General features: G+C 26.8%; 1 protein-coding gene across 9 annotated transcripts in view; it reads left to right on the top strand.

The window, feature by feature from the left end:
* Nucleotides 1-17,929: 17,929 nt before the first annotated feature.
* LOC117175110 (T-cell immunomodulatory protein) overlaps nt 17,930-22,258 on the top strand; it is a 186,430-nt gene continuing 182,101 nt past the window's right edge. For 5 of the 9 annotated variants that reach the window (XR_004467438.1, XM_033364673.1, XM_033364678.1 and 2 more), the window contains exon 1: nt 17,931-18,075. The gene's annotated coding sequence lies outside the window, so the exon portion shown is untranslated. Of the gene's footprint in view, nt 18,076-22,258 lie in introns of all 9 variants that reach the window. The other 4 variants (XM_033364672.1, XM_033364675.1, XM_033364671.1 and 1 more) reach the window with 2 other exon arrangements.

Raw genomic sequence — 22,258 nt, 5'->3', positions numbered from 1 at the left:
CAGTTAATCCAATTTCATAGTGCAGCCGTTGATAATAAGTCCACAATAGATAGAACCTTTTTTGTGAACTATAAAATTATGAACATTTTTACACATTACCATATTCGACCTAAAATCAACAGTTCTCGAGTAATTTTAAAAAACATGTTATTGTTGAACACTTTTCAGAATTTCGGAACTTTGCCGTACACGTATGTTTGGGGACTTTTTACAATATCTTTATAAAGCCATTGCCAACGTATCTGTGAAAAAAATGCTACTTTTACGAATTTTTTTTTAGTGATATTTGTTCCCCGTTGACTGGACTATAAATGGTATAATCCAATTTTATCTTACATAAATTTATTTTTAACTAACTATGAAGGAATTAAAAAAAAATGAACCCTCAATGAAAAAGATGAATTTCCAACTGCGAAGATTAATTTTCTACTTGAAAAAGACGGCTTAAAAAAGTTTAATTTTCAACAAAAAAAGATCCATTTTTTTTTAAATATCATTTTTCTATTAAAAATGGTGTAATCGAATTTTCTCTTAAATAAATTAATATTTCGCAAAACAAGGAATTTTTAACAAAATAATAGAATCCTCGAAAAAAGATGAAATTTCAATTAGGAAGTTTATTTTTCTACCAAGAATGACGAATTTTCAACAAAATTCTGAATTTCCAAATAATCTATGAAAACAGATAAATTTGTTTCCAAATAGTTCAATTTCTAACGAAAAAAGATCGATTTTATTCCAAAAGGATTAATTTTCTACCAAAATAGAAATATTAAAAAAATTGAATTATTAAGTACAAAAGGTCAATCTTCAATTTAAAATATTAATCTTCAACAAAAATAGTAGAATCGAAATTTCTTTCAAAGAAATTGGTTTTTGATAATCTGAATAGGATTTTTTTTTAAAATAACTGAATTTAATGAGAAATATTAATTTCAACCAAGAATATTACTTTTCTATCAAAAATTACGAATTTTCTACAAAATCTAGAAGCTTTCAAACAAATATGTGATTTTTATCTAAAAAATATCATTTTTCAACCAAAAGTAATATAAGCAGATTTTACCATTATCGAAATTAATTTTTTTTAAATATATAGAAATTTGAAAAATAATTGAATTTTCAATGAAAAATGTTCGTTTTAAACTGAAACAGATGAAGCTTCAATTATTAACTTAATATTCAACGAAAAAATGGAATGGTTCAGTTTTTTATTGAAAAAATAATTTTCAATTCAAAGAAGTGTAATTAAAATAAAATTTCCAAGTTCTCTACCAAAACAGATTGCAATTAAAAATATCAATAAATTTTTAACCAAAACTGGAAAGTTAAATTTTTACTTCAATAAATTACTTTTGAAAAAATAAGAATTGTTTGAAAAATGGTTGAATCCTCAATCAGCAAGACGAATTTTCAAAGAAGAAGATTAATTTTCTACTAAAAAAGTCACAGGTGAATTGACTGTTAAAAACATTCATTTTCAAAAAAAAAAAAAACAGTGTTATGAACATTATTCCAAAGGAGATCGAATCCATTTAACATTAGATAAGTTCTGCACTTCGAGTCGCTGAATCGATCAGGAAAGGAATTATGTTGTTTTTAGATTAAATTTTAAGAGAACTTTTTTTTCGTTGTAAAATAAATTCTTTGTTCAAAAGATTAATTTTTAACGAATAAGATTAATGTTTTACAAAAAAGACGAATTTTCAACCAATTACTTGATTTTTAAACTATAAGGGAACAGTTTTTTGAAATTTGTTGTTGAAAATATTCAACAATTTAGTTTGATTTTTTTTAAGTCTTGACTGAAAATTGTTTCTTGGTTAAAAATCTATCTCTTTGGATAGAAACTTGAGTTTCTTACTGAACATGAACACAATAAAAATGTATCCCTTTTGGTTGAAAATTCAACTATTTGTTTGAAAACTTACCTTTTTGGGTTGAAAAATCAACAATTTTGTAGACATTTTTCTTTTTTCTTTGTTCGTTCTAGAGCTTCGCGCTCGATAATATATGCATTTCGCGCTTCGAGCTCGGTCTTTGTATATCGCCCAAAGTTGTGCACAGACTTTTTAAAATTAAAATATCTACAACTGTAATTTGGTAGTTGTGAATTATCTTTTGTTTAAGCTCCTTTGTTGAGGACTCAATTATTTTGTTTAAAATTTGCCTTTTTTGTTTGCATTCAACTACTTGGTTAAATGATAAACTAATTGAGTAAAAATGGATATTTTTGTGGTCAAGATTTATCATTTTAGTTGAAAATTTAATTCTTTTGTTCTTAATTCTATCTTTCTTTGGTTGAAAATTAATCTTTTTTGTTGAACATTTATTTAATTGTTTTAAGATTAAACGACCTTTTAAAAATTAATTTTTTTGGTTGAAGATTCATTATTTTAGTTAAAAATTGATCTCTGGTTAGAAATTTAAAAATTTTTCTTGAAATGCAGTTTTTGGTTCAATTCAGCTGTTCTTGTTTTAAAATAATCATTTTTTTTTAGTTTTTGGTTGAAAATGTATCTACTTATTTAAAAGTTTAACTATTTTGTTAAAATGTTAGGTGTTTGGATGTAAACGGTTTTGTTAAAATTTTAACTTTTTAATGGAAGATTTGCAAGTACAACAGAATAGTTTAACTTTTAACAAAATACTTAAATTTCTAACCTACAAATATAAATTTTAAACTGAATGGCCAAATTTCCAATCGAAAAAGGTGGATCTTTAACAAAACAGAGTTGCATTTAAAAAAAAGGAATTCGCATTAACGTAGTGGTGAACATATTAAAAAAAAGAATTTCAACAAACTATTTAAATTTTTAATCAGTTGAATTTTCGAACAAGTATGTAAATTTTCAAGAAAGTAGTTCAATTTTTAACCTGCAAATATGGATTTTCGATAGAAAATGTAATATTTGATATTTCAACGAATGCAGATGCTGCCAAGAGATGCATTGTAAAAATAAGGATACGAAATTTTAATCATAAAGATTAATTTTCCGTGAGAGATTCGAATTTAAACAAAAAGTAGAAAAGTTACTTTTTCGCACATAACATTCATTTATTTCCGAAAAAAAATAGTACATTTTTTAACCAAACAGATGAGTTTTCCACAAAAACTATGAAATTTTCATCTAGAAAAACGAATGTTCAACAAATAAAGAATTGTCAGTTAGGAAATCAAAAAATGCGTCCCAATCCTTCCACTTTTAAGTCAAAAGGATATTTTTCTGTAAAACAGTTATAACACCTTTCCCTTCCATCTACTTCCATAAACCACATTTCTCACAACACCTTCAATCCACATGATAAGTTTTCAAGTATTTATTGGTTTAAAGTGTTATTTTTAATAAATAATTCCATTAATTTCAATGTAATTTGAAATATAATAATTATTAGTTCAATTTTAAAGAAAAATTTTAAAGGGTGATTTGACCAAGATTTTCTGGGAAGAGTTTACCAAGTGGCAACAAGCTTACAGGTATTACGTGTGTTTTTCTACCTATAAGAAAATGCATTATTATAATGCGCGTGCAAAAATTTTTCTAAATTGATTTATAAGAATTGCGGTTTAAAAATGCAAAGTTCATTATTTAAAGAATATGATTATCATCAACGTGAGTTCCAAAATTGTAATAAATGCTATTCATCAATATTAGGTTAAATTAATTTTCAATAAAAAAAGCTCATTTGGAATAAAATAGTTCAATTTAATTTTCTACCAAAAAATATAAAATTTGTTAAAATCCTATTATAAAAGATTAATTACAGTTTCAGGTACAGAACTCATCCCTGGCTGCCTTCTATTATTTTATACTGATATTTTGTAACATTAATTAAATATGTATATCATAGAAAAGATAGGCTTTTGGTTTATTCATTTTCATAAAAAGATAAATAGGCGCGTGCAAGACTACTAATTTCCTAACAAGAACTGTGATAAAAAATTGAATTGAACAAGAAAAAAGAACGTATTTCAACAAAATTGTTAAATTTTCAAGGGAAAAGGTGAATTTACGACCAACAAGATTAATGTTCTTAAAAAAAAACGATTTTTCAACTTAACTAATATATACGATTAAATTAATGATCTACAAAAAAAGACAAATTTTAAACAAAATACATGAACTTTCAACGAAATTATTTAATTTTAAAGCCGAAAAGATAAATTATCTACAAAAAGTTGAATTTTTAAAGCGAAAAATATGAGTTTTCAATCAAAGAGTTAAACTTTCAGACAAACAGTAACATTTTTTTAATTTTCAGTTTCGAAAATGTATTTTCAACGAAAGAGATGTACCTTCGAATAAAGAATAAATAAATTTCAACAAAGTAGTTGCACTTTTGATAGAAAAGAGGACTTTTTTACAAAATAGTTACATTTTCAACCAAAATAATTATTTTTTCAACCAAATAATTGAGTTTTTATCCAAAAGAGATGAATTCCAAAATCGCCAATTTCTTTAATTTCTTTCAAATGCGGATCAAGATATAAATAAGGCTATTATAATATAACAAGATTATAATATTATAATTACTAATGTTTGATCAATCTGAAAAATCTCTATCCCTTCCACACACTACTCCTTTCCCCTGCCGAGTGAGTCACGCCTACCCCGAAAGGGAAATGGCTTAATAATAATAATAATAATAATAATATCGTTTGTGCGCGTGTGTGTGTGGTATATATATATATATATACATATATATATAAGAGAATCTGAGAAACATGCGCTGATAACTGCGCCCTCTTGGCGGATTACCTAAGAGTTACTTTGAAGGCGCAAGTTGCGCGTCGGTAAATAACGAAAGTTAGTAATTTCTGAAATGCTTTACCAATTAAATTTCTGCTGAATTAGTTACCAACCATGGACATAGGAAACAAGGGACTAGACATGCCATCCTAGCTCGGCGAGCGGGGTTGAATCAACGGGAGGGGGGAGAATTCCATGAGTGGGGAGAGCCGCCATCTTAATATGTGTCATTTGATTATGCGCACGAGCGTTTTTGCCGACAAACTGTGCATGAAAATATAAACATGTGGGCGCTGCCATGTTTGTCGCGGGACATCAAAAGGTGGCGGACCTCCCCCCTCATTGCATCACCCTCGCAATGGCATGCCTAGTCCCTTGTTTCCTATGTCCATGGTGACCACAAAGATATCTTTGTTGCCGATCTGAAAGTTTCGAAAGACTTCGGTGCATGGACATAGGAAACAAGTGACTAGGCATGTCATTGCAGGGGTGATGCAATGAGGGGGGAGGTCCGCCACCTTTTGATGTCCCGCGACGAACATAGCAGCGCCCACATGTTTATATTTTCATTGGCAGTTTTGTCGGCATAAATGCTCGTGCGCATAATCAAATGGCACATCGTAGGATAGCGGCTCTCCCCACTCATGGAATTCCCCACCCTCCCGTGAAGTCAACCACGCTCGCCAAGTTAGGATGGCATGCCTAGTCCCATGTTTCCTATGTCCATGCTTCGGTGGTCTTCTATTTATATCTCGATCCCCATTGTCGATTTTGATGTTTCACGTTATTCTTAATTTCATGCATTAGTCGATTTTGAGTTTACGTTTTTCAGGTGTATATAATATGGATATTATTACACTTATATAAATATTATTGATGTTATAATTATATTTATAAAATATTATATTAATATTAATGACTATTTTACTATTTTTTAATAGAAATAGTTCAACTTTCAACTAAAACAATTAGTTTTCTGCAAAAAAAAACGATTTTGAATAAAATACATAAATTAAAAAAGAAATGGTTGAAACTGTTTTCAACAAAATAGCTGAATTTTTAAACAAAAATTTAAATTTGTATCCAAAGGCTGAATTGCATACTAAATAAAACGGAATTTTTAATAAAATACATGAACTTTGCACAAAAGAAATTTAATTTCCACCAAATCTAATTTTCTATACAAAAATTAATGTTTAATCATATAATTTTTCGACAAAAAAGAATTATTTTCTTGCAGTTAAAAAAAATTAATTTTTAAACAAAAAGACACTAAAATTTTCAGAAAAAAATTTTTTTCAACTAAATTGATACATCATCGACCAAAAAAAATACGTTTTTAACAAAGCAGTTCCACTTTCAACCTGAAAAGTTGAAAATAATTAAAATTCTTTGGTATTGTTTTAAATTATTGGAATAAATTGAAAATGTTTGGAATGTTTTAAAACATCCTAAAATATTAAAAATCCTTTGAAATTTCTTGAAATTTTGCAATGCTCTTGAAAAGTCCTTGCAATTTTAAAAATACCCTAAAATATTTTAAATCCTTTAAAATCTCATACTAAGTTATTAAAATCAATGGAAAATTCCTTGGAATCTATTAAAATAACCTAAGATATATCAAATCCTTTGAAATCTCATATTAAATTAATGTAGTCAATTGAGACTTCCTTGGAACCTTTTAAAATACTGTCAAGTATTTCGAGACTTTCCAAATATTTTGAAACACCTTGACATCTTGTCAATATTTATAAGGTACTTTGGAGTTTTTTTTAACAACCCTGCTATAATTGTTAAAATTCTTTGAAATTCCTTTAAATTATAAAAATCAATTGAAAATTCATTGACATCTTTTTAATCATCCTCAAATATTTAAAATCCTTCAAAATCTTTTGAAATCTCTTGAAAATTTAAAAAAAAACCCTAAGATGTTTCAAATCTTTTACAATCTGATACTACATTATTGAAATCAATTGAGAATTCCTTGGAATCTGCTAAAATATGCGAAAATACAATAAATCTTTCAAAATCTCATATTAAATTACCGTAATCAATTGAAGATTCCTTGCAAAATTTTGAAATACTCTCAAATATTGCAATACCTTCAAAATATTTTGACCTACCTTGACTTTTTTCTTAAGATTTTTAAAGTACTTCTTTAAAATTCTTTGAAATTCCTTAAAATTATAAAAATAAGATGAAAATTCCTTGACATGTTTTAAAACATCCTGAAATGTTGACAATCTGTTGAAATCTTTTTAAATTTTTTTAAAGCTTTTGAAAATTCCTTGAAATTTAAAAAATACCATGAAATATTTCAAATCCTTTAAAATCTCATATTAAATTACTGTAATCAATTGAGAATTCCTTGAAACCTTTTAAAATACTCTCAAGTATTTCGAAACCTTCAAAATCTTTTGAAACACCTTGACACCCATTAAAGATTTCTACCATACTTCGAAATTTATTTAAATAACTCTGCTAAAATTGTTTTAAATTATTTGAAACTCCTTAAAAATATAAAAATAAATTAAAAATTCCTTGACATCTTTTAAAACAACCTCAAATATTTGAAGTCCTTAAAAATCTTTTGAAATCTCTTGAAATTTTTAAAAGGTTCAGATTGAAATTTAGAAAAATTTCAAAGCGTTAAATATTGTAATTTTGTAGATTATAGTTTTGAAAATGGAATCAATACAAATTAAAAATATTTGAAATCTTATTTTCAACTATGAAATATAAGTAATATTCCACTTGATGGAATTCAAGTCTTCAAAATTTGAATTGTAAACTTAGAAGTTTATTTACAACAAATTATTAATCATAAATAAATTGAGAGCGTTCAAAATTTAAAAGTATGTTTAAAATATATATATATAATTCATGATTATTCATTTTTTATAAATAAACTTTCAAGTTTACAATTCAAAATTTTAGACTTCAATCTCATCGAGTTGAAAGTTATTCTTATTGAATAGTTGAAAATGTTTGAAAATTACATTTCAAAAGCTTTGAAGTTTTACTGATCCCATTTTCAAAACTCTAATATACAAACATGTCAATATTTAACGTTTTGGAACTTTTTTCTTTTTTTAAATTTCAATCTGAAGCTTTACAAAATTTCAAGAGATTTCAAAAGATTTTAAAGGATTTTAAATATTTGAGGATGTTTTAAAAGTTCTAAAGGAATCTTTCATTTATTTTTATAATTTAAAGGAATTTTAAAGAAATAAAAAAATTTTAGAACGGTTATTTAAAAAAATTCAAAAGTACTTTAAAAATCTTTGAAAAAAGTTTAAGGTGTGTCAAAATATTTTGAAGGAATTGCAATATTTGAGAGTATTTAAAAATGTTCCAAGGAATTTTTGATTGTTTGCATTAATTTAATTTGAGATTTGTTGTAAAATATGCATACAATTTAATATATTTATGTATATTAACTGTTATTAATAGGGGTAATAGGCGAAGTTCGCCCCTGGATATTAATGATTTAATAGACAAAATTAGATATAAAAAAAATAAGATATATATGTTCGTTTTTTATTCTTGCAGTTGATTTTTTCAATTTCTAAGAATTTTGCGACTCACTCAAAAAAATACTGTTCAAGTAAGAATATCTTAATCTTTTAAATAATTGTGTTTTGATTTTAAAACACACGAAAGAAAATCTAGAAGATTTTTTAGGAAAACTGAATGATTTGAAAAGATATTTCGAAGGTGTAGAGGTTTTATAAAGGTTTTAAAGTAATTTAAAATTTGAAATTTTTTAGACAATTTAAAATTTTCTATACATTTTCAAAACAATTTTTAACAATTTTATAAAATGTTGAGTATTTCGAAAAAATGTCAGAAGCTATTTAAGAATTTTGGAAGGATGAAGTTTTTTTGGTAAGATTCCTCTGGAAGTTTCTAGAAATCTCTAAGTTTTGAAGGTCATTGTAAAAATGTAATTTTTTATTACAAAAATTATTTAGGAATTTCGGAATTTCTGAAGAGATCAACAATATTTAAGAACATGAATAATTTTTCGAAAAATTATTTCTTTAAATCTTCTGAAAGTCATTAATATCTTTTAAGCTGACTCTAATTTTTCCTTATATATTGTGTGTCCTGCAAAATAAAAAAAATGCGTAAAAATTTTCTGCATTTTTTTCGGCATATGTGTATTCTTCAAAAATGTTTTTGAAATATCTCCGGAATCTTACGAAAATTATATTTATATAACTTTAAAAAGAAACATATAAGCGGTGATTCCTTCTTGTCAAAACTTGGAATGTGGTTTTACCTTTTTAACAAGCAAATTGTTATTCCAAATTTGTATTTTTCAATAAAAATGACTGTCATTGCAAAAAAAAACATCATTTTTTAACTCTAAACTGAAGCTGAAATTAATAGCCCAGATTTTTTAAAAGGTTTTTTTTTCCTATTTTTAAAGACTGAATCTAATAACTCAGTTATTAGTACATATGCTAAATTAGGAAATGTAAAAGTATTAAAAGTTAAAAGAAAATGACATATTTTTTAATTTAATTTATTTTAATCAATTTATTTAATTAAAGTTCAACTAAATACTATTTAATTAGATTATGTAATAAGTTTTCAAGAAAGCAGTTTTAAAGAGCTACTCATCTATTTATATGGCATTTATTTGGCGGGGAAATACATTTCTCGGAAACTCTCCACCGGTTCTGCGAACTGGAGGCCCTAAGAATCTGCAAGAATCAAAGATTCCCTTTCGCCCTACCAATATCATTTCAACAAATTGGGCGAATTCAAAACAAAATCACACTTTGCGGACTATTCTAATTTAATAATTTTAAATTGTCTGAAATATATAAAAAATTATATCAAATTATATGAATTTAGGAAATATTGTATATAAAAATCAGCCCCCTACCACGACCGTGTATATGTATAGTAGTAGCAGAGATTAGTTTTCTTACGATCCGGAGGGGAAATGTCGGTCAAACTAAGCCAACAGATGGCACCACAAAAAGTAGGTCTGTCTTTTTCATTGAATTGCATTAAGAAAAAGCAAAAATAATTAAAAACTTGATGCTGTTTGCAAATAAACAAAAAACAATATATGAAAAAATAAGTGTAACTATTACTTATTATTTCCAAAAAGAAAACGTAATGAAAATATGTAGCTTAATACGAATAAAACTTAATTTTCAGATACATTTTGAATGCAGTTCGAACTTTATATTTTTGTGATTTATTTTGCTCATATTGTTGATTTTATTATTTGTTAAAGTTAAACAAAATTATTAATTGTTGAATTTATTAATGTAGCTAATGAAAAAATTAATAATATTTAAGACATCAATGAGAAAAATATATAAAACATATACATGATCAGAATAATTAATGAAAAATATATTATTTATGTTCAATATAAATATAATAATAATTAGAATATGTAATACTACAACTTAAGTTGCAAAGTAAAGAATTTTTGTTCCTTTAAAATCTTAGAAATTTCAAGTTTTGAAGGAAATATTTTTAAAAAGTAGTAGTAATTGTAATTAAAATGTTTGAGGGAATCATTTAGGAAAAAGTCAATGACAAGAATGATAAATGAGATAATGGATTTAATATAATGTATATATTTATTTAAATTAAACCAAACATTACATATACATTTTTACAGTTCAATAATTTATGTGTTTCTTAATCTTGAAAGCTTTTTTCTCGCTGCATTCGACCCTTAATAATTTTATTTTAAAATTTAAATTTAAAGGAGATTTTAAATTAAATAGTTAATTATATTATTTCAAACCTCATTTCTAAAATAAACAGACTATAAGCTGTTAAAATCTATAAACACACGTACTGTGCTCATGACGCACAGTTGGAGAAAATGCACTTTTTTCATTCAAAAATGTCCAGAGCATTCAATTTTCTTGCGATTTTGATTTTTTTTGTTTTAAATTAAAGATCATTAAATTCTATAGATCTTGACTCTCCGAAATTTTGTCTCCTCTATTTTTTATTAATAATTTTTCCAGTCCAAAGTATGAAAAAAGTCTTATTATGGGTGAAAAATTTTTTTTTGCTAAAAGTGCTTCCCATTAATGTAGAAATGACATTTAATAACAAAAATAACTTAAAAGTTTATAATAACCACTTTGATAAACAATTTTTGTGTCAAAATATTAGAATTTGAGATTTTTCAAATTATAATTTCTTTCAATGGCCAGAACGTCTTCAGGTATTCCTTAAAATAATCAATATTTAATAATATTTGAGAAAATATAACAATTTAAATTTTTGTAAGCAAACTTAAAATGTTTGCCCTTTCGCATAGAAATTTTTTTTTCACTGGAAATGTTTTAAGTTATTGGACGAATGACTGCTAGTCACAAAAATATTAGAAGAGTTAACAATAACCACTGTTATTAACAATTCTTGTGACAAAATATTTAAACTTAAGGTTTTATCAAATTTAAATTTCCTTTGATGGCCAAGTCGGTGGGTTATTGTCAAAATATTTTGTATTGAGTGAATCTTAGCATGCAGTATTATGATTTATTCCCAATCTATTGCGATTGAAAACCCAACTTTTTCCAAGTGAAACTGCCAACATTGGGACGTTTTTGATGTAAATCGTTCATAAACAATAAACATGTAAGTTGTTATATTCGACTAAATATGATCAAAGATACATTTTTTAGGAATATCCGTAGCCATTGTAGCGATTAAAGAAAATAAAAATTTTGATAAACCTTTAAATTTGAATATTTTGTCACGAGAATTATTCATAACAATGGTTATTGTTAACTTCTCACATATTTTTGTGACTAGCAGTTATTGGCCCAACAGCTTAAAATATTTTCAGTGGAAAAAAAATTTCTATGCGAAAGGACCAAAATTTTGAATTTCTTTATCTAATGTATTTACAAAAATTAAAATTGTTATATTTTATCAAATATTATTGAATATTTATTGTTTCAGGGAATACCTGAAGTCTTCCTGGCACTTAATTAATGTGAAGCACTTTTAGCACCAAAAAATTTCACCGATAATAAGACTATTTGTTAATTTGTTCACCAAATTTGTTTCCAAAAAATAAATGGAATGATATACAAATTATTTCTATTTTATGAGTCTCTAAACATTAATTTTAGACAATATAAAGTTTTCTTGATCAGTTATCAAAGCGTCAAAAATTGTTATGCACAAAATTTTAGTTTTTTCATGCTTTAAGTAGAAAAATTATTAATAAACAAATAGAGAAGACAAAAGTTCGGAGCGTCGAGCTGAACGAAAAAAGTGAATTTCATCATACTGTCCGTCATGAGTACGGTACATTTGTTTATAGAGTTTAATAGTTTATAATCTGTTTATTTTAGAAATGAGGTTTGCAATAATATAATTAACTATTTAATTCAAAATCTCCTTTGAATAAAAATGTTTTAATTAAATTATTAGTGGTTTAATGCAGAGAGAAAAAAGCTTTCAAGATTAAGCAACAAATTTATGATTGCACTGTATAAATGTATATATGACATTCGGTTGAATTTAAATAAATATATACATTATATTAAATGATATTAAATTGAATTTTTCATTTATTAGTCTTTTCATTAACTTTTTACCAAATGGTTCCCTCAATATACAATATACGTCATATATTTTTGATTAATTCTTCTGATCATGTATATGTTTTAAATATTTTTGGCATTGAGGTCTTTAATATTATTAATTTTTTCATTAGCTACATTATTAATTTGAACAAAAAATAATTTTTTTTAACTTTAACTAATAATAAAATGAATAATATGAGCAAAATAAATCACAAAAATATAAAGTTCGAATTGCTTTCAAAATGTATCTCAAAATTAAATTTTATTCATATTAAGCTACAAATTTTCATGACTTTTTCTTTTTTTCAATAATTAGTAATAGTTAGACTTATTTCTTCATCTATTTTTTTTGTTTATATGCAAAAAACATTAAGTTTTAAATTATTTTTGCTTTTTCTTAATGCAATTCAATGAAAAAGACAGACCTACTTTTTGTCGTACCATCTGTTGGATTAGTTTAACCGACAATTCCCCTCCGGATCGTAAGAAAACATAAAAGTGGGGGCGATGTATGGGGCTGATAAAAATTAAAAAAAGAGATTAAACAACCATTGCATGGTCTTACTGTCAGCAACGTCTCACGACCGTGAACTGGGTGGTATATAGTATTTATTTTTCTCGGAAATTTCTAAGTGTTGATACTTTTGTTTTAACTGATTCTTGAGTCGAAGTATTTTTTATATGTTTTAAGTATTTTCAAATTATTTTTTAATTTTCTTTAAAAATTATTGTTTTCAAATTATAAAAAAATAAAAACTATCCCCGGAATCTTAACCCAAAAATTCTTTATTTCTGAAAACCTTTACAAATTTTGAAAAGAATGTAAAATTTTATTTCAAAATATTCAAAAATTTAAATTTTCTTTTATCTCTTAAAAGTCTTCTCAATATTAAAATTATTTGTTAAAGTTTCAAAATTATGTTTTTAATTAATTCTAATTTTTCTTATGTATTCTTTAATCGTGCAAAATTATAAAAACTACCTTAAAATTTTCCAAATTTTTTTTACAATTTTTTTAAATGTTTTAAAAAGTTGTAGAATATTCGCTCAAAATTATTTGTTGATAAATTTTATAATTTTCTTAAAAAGCCTTGAAATATTTAAAAATATTCTTTTTAAATTAACTCTAAAAATAAAAAATGGTACATTTTCTAAGAAAATTTAAGAAAACTTTTTTTAACCTTTTCAAATATTTCAAAATTCTTAAGAAGATTTTTCTTTCGAAATCTCAAAAAATCTATACTTCGCTCAACATTTATAGGCCTCACAGAAAATAACAAACGGAAAACATCCACAAAAATCATATTCATGCAGAATGTAATCAGTCAGGTTTTCGAACAAATTTAAAATCTTTTTGACAATTTTGAAAGGTAATGAAAGAATATTCTTCAGATTCATATGAAAATTTAAAAGGATTTTTTGTTTTCACAAATAAATTGTTAGAGAAAATTGAAAACGATTTATAAAAATTCTGGGAGAAAATCCAAAACATCTTCGGACATTTTTTTATTTTTAAGACGTGAAAATTTTAAGACAAATTTGGGCGTTGTAGAATGAATATTTTATAAAAAAAGAATTCTCAACTATGAAGATTAATTTTAAACCAATAAATAATAAATAGAATAGTTAAAGTTTGAACTACAAAATTTCACTTATTGAATACTTCAATTTTCAATAAAAAATTGTAAATGAAAAAATTAATTTTTAACCAAATATTTGAATTTTTAATAAAGAAAGGAATCTCCATACAAGCTTTATTATATACCAAAAGACAACGAATTAAACAAATTTTCCATTTTTGCATCATATTACATCAACTTAAATATTGCATCAATTTATATGAGTTTAGGCCATATTGTATATGAAAAATTAAAGAAAAAGATTAAACAACCACCGAATGGTTCCACTGTCAGCAACCGTCATCTAAAAATGACACCAGTCCAAGCATATACGCGATAAATCATATTTACTTTTTCTAAAATTTCTGAGTGTTGATACTTTTGTTTACCGGGTTCCTGAGCCAACGCGGTTTTTAAATGTTTTAAAAAGTTTCAACATATTTTAAAATTTTCTTTAAAAAAATTGTTTTTTAAATAAAACATAAATTACAACTTTCCCCAAAATTTTGGGCCAAAATTATTTAATTTCTTAAATCCTTTCCAAATTCTGAAATAGAATCCAAAACTTTATTTCAAAATCTTCAGAAATCTAAATTTTCTTTTATCTTTTAAAAATCTTCTGAACATTAAAATTTTCCAGAATCTTTTTTAGCAATTTCTTGAAATGTTTTGAAAGAGTTGTAGAATATGCTCTCGAAATTATCTCTTTAAGTATTCTCTTCAAAGGAACTTTAAGAATAAGAAAAATGTTACATTTTTTTAGGAAACTTAAGAAAACCTTCTTATAATATTAAAATATTTCAAAATTCTTAAAAATCTTTTTCTTTCGAAATATTATAAAATCTATATTTCGCTCAATATTTGTCGGCATCTCAGCAAATAACAAACTGAAAACATCCACTAAAATCATATTCATACAAAAAATTTGAAAGGATTTCTTGGTTTTTAAATAAATTGTTAGAGAAAATTTTAAAAGATTTCTAAAAATGCTGAGAAGGAATCCATAATATCTTCAGCAATTTTTAAATTTTTTGGGACGTAAAAATTGTAAGAAAAATTTGGTCGTTGAAGTGATTAAAAATATTTTAGAAGTTTAAAAGATTTCCTAATATTTATAAAATATTTATAAAACGACGAATTTTTAAGAAATACTTAAATATTCTGTAAAAAAGTATCTTTCAATTAAAAAAAAAACTGTCATTATTTGCAAGATTACATGATTTTTGCACGTTTTCCAAAACATTTAAAAAATGCAATGACCCTGCAAGTCTTCCAGGTTTTTTCTAAAAGAAAAATTAACTTACGTGATGTCCCATTTGTGTTCTAAATCAACATTCATACCTTTTGTAACACGAAAGTTATAATTAGCCTTTTGACTGCATTGAACTTTAATAAATTTTTCCAATTTCACTACACTAAAAAAAAAATTTAAACAAATTATTAGAAAAAATCGGTTTTAAAAGATTTTGAATTACATGCTTAGAAACTTTGTTTAAACTTTGAAAGGTTTTAAGAGAATGAAACAGTATTCATAAGATTAATACGAAAATTTGATAGAATTTTTTTTATATTAATTTCTTGATAAAATTTTTTTAAAAACATTTCTATAAATTCCGCGAAAAAAAAAGAAAAAAATCGGAATATTTAAGACAAGTTTTTAAATTTTTTTAAATTTTAAGAAAAATTCGCTTCCGTTTCAGACATTTAGAAATTTTGGAAGATTCTGAGTGATTAAAAAAAATGTAGCTGAAGTTCTGAACGTTCAAATGAACGAAATATTTTCCCCCATTTTTATTTTATCCATCAATATTGTTCCAATTGCATTTTAAAATATGCATTATAATTCTGTTTCAATCATAAATGAATTCCAATATAAATGAACAAACATTTTATTCCTTTTTATAGTTTACATAATTATCAGTAAAAAATTTCGTTCATTTGAACGTTCGGAACTTCAGGTACATTAAAAAAAATATATATATTTCCGAAAATTTACCAAATATTTTTCAAAAACAACTTACATTTGTTACACAAAAAATGACAACAAACTTCAAAACAAAAATGTTAAAATTGTCAACAAATACATGAATTTGTTACTGAAAAAATAAATTTTCAACAATAATTAAAATAGTTAAATTTTCAATTAAAAATCAACAAATTTCCAAAAAGAATTAAATTTTTAATGAAAAAGATGATTTTTCAACCGAGAAGATAAATTTTCTACGAACAAAAACAATGAATTCAAAAAATATATAGTAATCTTTAAACACCAAAAAAGTATTAATTTGTAATAAAAATGTTTGTTATTTTCCACCATATTTAATTTTTTTATCGTTATGTACTATAAGAATGATTAAAATGTTGAGTAATAGGCTCTTAAATTAATCTTTGAATACCAAAAAGTCAGTAATTTTTTCAAAATGTTTAATTGTGCATAATTTTTAAAATTCCCTTAAGGCCATGTGATGAATGGGTCACGTGACCATATTACTACCTTAGCGCTACGTTTTTTATTTCCCAATTTATATTCACATGAAACGGCACATCAAGTTGAAAATTTGGGATACTAAACAAGAAGCACTAAGGATGGTGGGCCTGGTCCTAAATTTGTATAATTAAGAAAAAAGTTTCTTGTAAATAATTTTTTTTTTTGCTCTTTTTCATAATTATGAAAGTTTAGGACCAGACCCACCTTTCTTAGTGCTTATTATTTATTATCCTAAATTTTTAATTTGATTTGGCGCTTCGTGTGAAAATAAGTTGGGAAATAAGAAAGGTGGTGGTAAGGTAGAAATCTGGTCACGTGAATCAGTTGTCACATGTCCTTAAGATCATTCAGATTCTTTTATGTAAACTTTTTAATCAAAGCATCCCAAATTCACCTAGCCAGTTTGCGAACTAGAATATAGACAATATACGCGAAATTACCCACTCTGATCTTCTCTACCGATATTGCCAAACTGGAAAAATTCCGCCCTGTTTGACCGCACAAGGAGAACCGTCTATCATCTATTTCAGTTCGTAAACTGGCCTGAGTAATTGGGGGCGCTTTATTTTATTTCACAAAAGCCTCAGGTAATAGGTGACGCTGGCGAAAATCGTTCGAAATTAAATACATGGGATCGCTTATCTCAAACTTCATCTCTGCTACTATATTCACACGGACATAGACCTGTGATAGCATTGGAGTGCACCTCGTTTCAAATCTGGGATCACTGGTCCTCAGCAGTGATCCCAACTTTGGCATGTTGAGCTAGTGCGCTTGCCGGGCGCAGCGACTCTCATTAGTCGCTGTTAGCGTGCGATTCGAATCGGATATAATGCTCAATTATAGAAGTTACGTAACACAATTATTATAAATTATATATTATTAGATGAATTCTTATGTAATTAACAAAGGGTTTTAAAGAAAAAATGTTTATATAATGAGTCGTATCTATACCAAAGTTTTGGTGTGAATAGCCACATTTTTTTGGGATTAGTAGACACTGACTCAATTTGTGTTATCAGCAATGATGATTTTTGTTCATTTTTTCTCATTATGAGCGGCATAATGTGACGTTTCTGAATAAAGAAGAACTGTTTTCATCTGGTACCGTTATTTTCAGGTATTTATCTAGTATGATTGTTTTTTGCAATGGAAATTTGTACATAAAATTATACAAATATTCATACATAGTATATTAAGTGTTAGAAATATATTCATAAAACATTAGTTGGTGAAATATAAGTTAGTCTTTGGAACTAAAAAAAAAAAAAACAAATAATTAAAAAATATAGGCGTTTTTATTGTTTTCTGGTTATAAATCACAATTTACGAAATTTCTGATATTAATGTGCAATTTACAATGAGTATATATTAAATTTCAATTATTGTTAATTATATCGGGTTTAAATAGCGCACGAACAGCGACCAATGATAGTCGCTGCGCCGGGCAAACGCAGTAGCTCAACATGCCAACGTTGGGGTCACTGAGTAGAAGTTGTAGCAGTGCATTGTGCCCTATAATTCTGAGTCAAGCCCGAAATTACTCTTTGATCTAATATTCATTTTCCTTTGGAGGTTTTGCTTCAAAAGTAAAACATTTATTTGTTGAAAGCATATTTCTCAACCCGGTAAGGTGTCAATTGTTGTTATTTAAAATATTCTCCCATTTGTAACATTTTGAATAGAAAACATTTGTCATTCTAACCGCGTACGTTCATTTTACGTAGTGTAAATGTCGTAGCCATCCTATTCCTGTCAATCGACTTAGTAACATCTAACGAAAGTATTATTTTAACCTATTTTTCATTATCAAATCTTTTTATAACTCATAAATTCGAAAAATATTCAAATTTATATTTATATTTCAATAATTTATTTAAACGTGTTAAAAAATGCATTAAAGAAATCTATTTAAATCTGTGAATTAAAATAATTTTAGCTCTAGAGAGGCGGACTTGAATTGATTAGGATTACATTTTCAAAACTTATATTCCACATGAAGGAATTAAAACAATTAATTACACATATTTTGTGAACTTATTAGAAAGAATTAAATAATCTCAAAATACGAACACTTTTGGAAAATAGAAGACATCTCTGTGAGGTGTATCTGTCGGTGCAATTACAAGGAATGAAATATATTGAAAACGCGTTCAGTTTTGGGGAATAGAAACCTATGCGGCGGAAGCTATGGAAATAGATATAAATCAATTTCGGAGAGATATCCTATTCTTATAATGACATTTTAGACAGATAGAAAAATCGCGCATTCAAAATAACAGAATAATCTTCACTTTTACACTGAAATGTGAAAATATTAATTTTTCTCTATTCAACGCTTATTACCGGGCCGGCTAGTTGATTATAGGAGGAACCATACGGTTCATCCTATAATTTAAGGATTTTGAATTTTCATTTGTTTTCATGGTAATATTCTGAGTGAAAAATAATAAAAAGATTTCCTATTAGAAATATTAAACCATTTACAATTTAAATGATGTATTTATATGACACGAAGTGTGTTAGTATGGAAATCTTAAATACAAAATTATTCGATTATTAAAATAAGGAAAAGTAGAAAAGATTATTGTGTCTTTAAAATTTTTTTTATCCAAGATAATTAAAAATAAAATTACAATATTTCGAAATATCACAGAGAGATGTATGTGATAATTCGTCATGTGGTCAATCGGGTACAGTTGCCCCGGCTTTTTTCCACAAATATGAAAAATTTTTAAAACTGAATTCGGAGATGCTATAAAATATCATAACGGACGTCTCCGGACTCTTTTTTGAGGGATAATAACAAAAAAAATTGATTGTGCTAAATACAAATTTTATGCATGTGCATTTTGATGTTACGTCGTTTTTCATCTCTGCCTTTCCGATAATTTGGAAATTATTTATGTAATAAACTTTTTTAATTGCCTGCAAACAAGGTTAGTTCCGGGAGATTAGTTACTATGTTTATTTGCAAATTCAAAGTTTTCGGCCAAAAATATTGTGTAGTTTGGAAATAACGCTCGATAGAATTATACAACACATAACCTCGAAGTATACACACGTTGTTAGCAAAATCCAAATCTTTTTGAAAAAAAAAAAAACAAAAAAAATGCGGGGACGTCCGTTAGCATGTTCGCTATCATTTCGTAGATTTTGAAGACAAAATGTTTCTTATCTTAGGAAATAGCCGGGGGGATCTAACACTGAAAAAGTCGATACTAATTCCTGAGCGCTATGCAACTCTTAATCACATTTTGCTAAATTAAAACTTGTTTGAATCAACCTACAAAAAAAGTGTGTGGGGGCGTCCTTTAGCATGTTCGCTATAATTTCCAAAATTTTGAAGACAAAATGTTTATTATTCTAGAAAAAAAGCCGGGGGAACCCAAAAATGGTAAAATCGACAATTTTCTAAGTATCACATGCCCTTAAGATTTCCATCCTAACACACTTAGTGTCACATAAGTACATAATTTAAATTGCAAATGGCTTAACATTTCCAATAGAAATTTTTGTTGCTTGAAATAACATCAACTATTATATTTTTCCTTGAGAATTTATCTATTTTGGTTAAAAATTCTTTCATTTCTTTAAAATTCAAATATTTTAGTAGGAAGTTCCACTAGTTTGTTGACAAATAACGAACACTTTTGTTGAAAAATGTTGTTTTTGGTTTGAAAATTGATCTCTTTGGGTGAAAAAATTTTAATAGAGGATTCATCTGTATTTTGGTTAAAAAATTATCTTCCTTGGTTAAAAATAAATTTTTCGTTGAAATTTTTTTTTTTTTGTATAAAAGACCAAACTTTTTTTTTAAACATTACATTTCCTTACTTATTTTAATCATCGGATAATTTTTTATCTCAGATTTTCATACTAACACACTTCGTGTCACATAGCTACACAATTTAAATTGCAAATGGCTAAACATTTCTAATAGGAACTCTTTTTATTATTTTTCACCCCGAATATTTCCATGAAAAACAAATGAAAATTCAAAATCCTTAAATTATATGATGAACCGTATGCATAGTCGTCTAATGGGCTGAAACGCTCTAGTTGGATAGCCGGCTGCCCGCTTTTTGTCTGCCTTCATCCGTTCAATAGATGAACGCCAGCAGGTGCAGGTATACAGTCGTCTATTCAGCGTCGGTTAGCCGACTTTCCAGTTAGACGTCTAATCGAGTGGGTCGGCTAGTGGACAACGACATATACAGATACATTTTCTTCCGTATTTTAATTTTGTAGTCCAGCATTTTCTGTGGCAGTAAACATTGCTTTAAAAATATTATTGAAAACTATTGGTTAACGTCTTGTGATCTGTCATATCTCGAAACATTTTCCACATCTCCCTTCAAAAACTACTTGTTAGCAAGTATCTGGTCACAAAAGAGTGTTTGTTTACATCTTGAAACCTTTTCTAGCTCTCTTCGAAAAAATACGTCGGTGAACGATCACAGAGGAGTGATAGAGGGGTTTTAATTTAAGAACGAAAAATGCCGCAAAGTGAACAGTGATATAGCGATATAGAAAAAAGAAAAACGCGTTACGTAGTTTGTGAATGATCCCTCAATGTTTAAATAGTATTTTTAAATTGACATATCTCCACAGGAACTAGACATAGTGGAGTAAAAATTTGCATACTACTTCGTTTAGGCTCTCTAGAAACTGTGATATGATTTGTAATCGAAATCAATTCAAATGCGCACTTGTAAAGGTAATCAAAAGATCTTCACTAAAATTACATGTAACTTTGTTTCTATAAATCCTACGTGGTTGGGATAAAGTTCAAGTCGTTTCAAAAGTGAATTGGAATCCATTCATAATATTTATTTTTGAAATTTGCATTCCCTGTAGAATTATCAATTTTAATTAAATTTTTTTTTGGAGATAGCATGTCATTAGGTAAAATGGACTGGCTCCGCATTGGTGGACTGGCCTGAGCACGTAATGATTAAATTGTATCTTAACCTCGTTGGATATATAGAAACAAGTTTAGATGTGTTTTTATTTAAGATCTTTTTATTACCTCTACAGATGCGGATTCTAATAGGTTTCGATTACAAATTATATCACTGTTTTCATTTAGCATCTACTTTATAGGCAAATATATTTATTAGTGAGTAAAGAACGCTTCTTGGTTAAAAGTTTCGTAATAAAACAAATTCCTTTCGAGAAACACGACTATTCGTTAAAAGGCATTTTTCGTTCGTAAATTATAACCATTCTATCTTTAAAATTATTAATATTAGAGCGCGTTTTTTTTGCAAAAGCTATTCATTTCATCGAATAAGTGCAAGTAGAACTTTTACTGGTCTTATTTTTGTCTATACAAAAGTAAAAGAAAAATGGTTAAAATTTTGAACCCCTTTTCCACGGCTCATGATATGGAAGATAATCGAGACACAGGGATTTTCAGGATTCTTGATTCGAATCTGAAGTGCTGCCATCTGCTAAACAATTAGCAAATTAGTAATAAAGTGTTTTATTATAGAAATAAAAGCTGCCAGATTGAGGATGAAATTTACACCCACCATACCTACCGTTGGAGAGCCGCAAAACAGAAGGTGCATGATTACCACTGTAAGTTCGTGTGTAAGCCGAAAATGCACGACTTGAGCTTCGGGTTTCTCAGGTTTTCTGCTGCACGATGATTGCTGATCTGAAAGCTTCGGAATTTTGCATCGATTTTGAGGTAATGTTTTTCAGGTGTATACGAGGGTGGATTGATAAGTTTCCGGCCTGACCAAGAGATGGCGCCACTAGGCCTACCTTGAGGTGGCGTTCTATAGTACCATCCTTAGATAG

This window comes from Belonocnema kinseyi, chromosome 6 (genome assembly GCF_010883055.1).
Source record: "Belonocnema kinseyi isolate 2016_QV_RU_SX_M_011 chromosome 6, B_treatae_v1, whole genome shotgun sequence".
Taxonomy (NCBI): domain Eukaryota; kingdom Metazoa; phylum Arthropoda; class Insecta; order Hymenoptera; family Cynipidae; genus Belonocnema; species Belonocnema kinseyi.
The sequence above is the reverse complement of the archived record's forward strand: the minus strand, read 5'-3'. Positions and strand labels throughout refer to the sequence as shown.